Consider the following 2337-nt stretch of genomic DNA (forward strand, 5'->3'; position numbering starts at 1 on the left):
CAAGAACAGACAGAGTGCGCAACACCACCATCAGGTTGAACCTCAATATTAATCCTGCCAACGATGTGATACAAGAGAATCGACTGAGATGGCTGTGACGTCTTCTGAGAATGGAACCAAGGAGGATAGCTAGCGAGGCCTACCGAACTAAAGTAGAGGGCAAGAGAGAAAGAGGACGGCCAAAAAGGATATGGGAAGATGAGGTAAAAAGCGACTTCCAGAGATGAGGACTTCAATGGAATGACTTGCAGAAGACCGGCAGAACTGGAGAGGGCTCGTAACTGCTTAATGCAGTCCAAGAGGATTGATTATGATGATGATGATTGTCGGATTTAAGTAATCCGAATTTTCGGCATTTTTTTAAATTTATGTAAAGTCTGGGTCGGGGATTTCATTTTCTGATCCCCCCTTGCCACGGACACCGGAGAACCCCGAAGACGCCGCGACTGCGATGCCACCCCAGCCTTTGCACCATGCAATCTAGAACCTGGCCTGCCCCTACCATCACGCCAGAGTCAAGGAACAAAATAAATAAAATCTCTATATGTATATGAACTAAAAGATATATAAAATGAACATAATCAAACTTAATAAAATAAACATAATTATACTTTGAAGGGGAAAAAAGGATAAAATATAATAAGTAAAATTTTGAAGTAATGTAACAATAAATTAATGAAAATAAACACTGGTCACATTTGCATTATTATATAGGATATTTACACTCTTGAGCCCACTCTATCCTCCACACGTAAGGGCTATTACTCGTTACTTCCTAAGATTGTGGCAGATTGTAATACTTATCACTAAATAAATTTAAATTAAATAAATATCTGATCGGTATAACAGTTAAAAAATTCCGAAAAAAGTTATCATTGTTAAATTTTATTTAACCGTAGTAGTGCTCTGTTTCATTAATACAATTCTAAATAAATCATAGTGTTACAAATATTGACGTTTTATTAATTTATGTATTATTGTCTTTACTTCATATGTTTCTTTATTGTGCTTTGATATTTTTTCTCTTATTAAGAACATTTTATTTATTATTATTTTTTTTTAGAAAGAATTTTTATTTTAGTAGTTATTAGACTACAGACGATTTTAAATGATCTATGAATCTAAATTATCTTATATATCATTCATTTTTTACCAAAATATATAAATTAATATTCAGTTATTCTGAAGCTATAAAATATGAAAATTTATTAATTTTATATTTAAATAAGACCTAGGAGATATTTCCTTGACATTATCATTTTATTGCAGTTCTCCTGGGAAGAGGAAATTATTTTAGTAATAATGCACAAACAAGGACTTAGTCATACTTCCACGGGATACCACAAGCGAACATCAAATGTGAGATTCCCACATTAATCTCAGTAGTATGAAGGTCAAACGAGATGTTTGCACTGCTAAGGTGAGCATGGATTATCTTATTAAGTGTTGCAGGGACTTGCTGGTTTCATTCCTTCATACATACTTGTAATATATAATTGTTATGGTTTCTTTAGCTTCCTGTCAGATTTACTTTAGCGGAAGAGTTTACAATACACTTAATAATAAGTTGGAAAAATTATTTTGATTATTTATGAACTTGAAAATTCACTCTATTCAAAGTTTGTGAACTTATTGGTCGGTGGCTTTAACAGTAATTTTTGCAATAGACAGTAGATTTAGGTTCACAGTCACCATGTGGACAGGACATTTCCGCGCTGTTTCACTTACCTGACAGAAATCTTTTAATGGTGAAAAAGATTTAAAAGTGAAACAAAAATCCTAAATACACATATTTCTACTTTTTCCATGGATGAGTCTATAAGATTTTGTCATGCACTACTACTTTATGCATTATTTAATTATTCAACGAAGTGTAACGAATGCGTTCAATGTGATTCAAGCAATGTTATCGTGTTAATCTCAATACTTCAAATAATACTAATCTGCGCTGAAGATTCACCGCAGTCAGACATACCATAAATACATCTAAGAAACAAAGTCATCGTGAAAATGTATACGACCTAGTTCTTTTTTTGTATGCAGGCTTGTGTGCAGTTAAAACAGAAATGCCATATTTAAGCGATAATGTTGATCTAGTATCGGTGCAGTCGATTTTCCGGTGTAGACCAAAATTACACAATTTAATTTTAAAACCATAGATGCATGATAGTATCGATAACCAGCCCGATATGTTACTCCATAGAAAAAGGTACTATTCACTTCTTGACAACCTGTCACAAGTGGGAACTAATAGGGGGAAAGAGCTGCAGATGAACGAAGGCCCATTCAGAGTTGTTGCCATTGGAGAGCATAACTTTGTCACCATAGAAAGTGTAA

At 33.7% G+C, this 2337-nt stretch overlaps 1 protein-coding gene and 1 long non-coding RNA gene across 2 annotated transcripts in view; one reads left to right on the forward strand and one right to left on the reverse strand.

The window, feature by feature from the left end:
* The window catches only part of LOC136797100 (uncharacterized), a 338719-nt gene that overhangs the window by 317201 nt on the left and 19181 nt on the right, over positions 1-2337 (forward strand). The window contains exon 3 of the long non-coding RNA XR_010844919.1: positions 1270-1420. This is a non-coding gene — a long non-coding RNA (uncharacterized lncRNA). The remainder of the gene's footprint in view (positions 1-1269; positions 1421-2337) is intronic.
* Positions 1-2337, reverse strand: part of LOC106679795 (alpha-tocopherol transfer protein-like) — a gene marked incomplete in the record, with an annotated part of 97820 nt that overhangs the window by 10044 nt on the left and 85439 nt on the right.

This window comes from Halyomorpha halys, unplaced genomic scaffold (assembly GCF_000696795.3).
Source record: "Halyomorpha halys isolate HHAL.00 unplaced genomic scaffold, Hhal_1.1 Scaffold14.1, whole genome shotgun sequence".
In the NCBI taxonomy this organism is placed as follows: domain Eukaryota; kingdom Metazoa; phylum Arthropoda; class Insecta; order Hemiptera; family Pentatomidae; genus Halyomorpha; species Halyomorpha halys.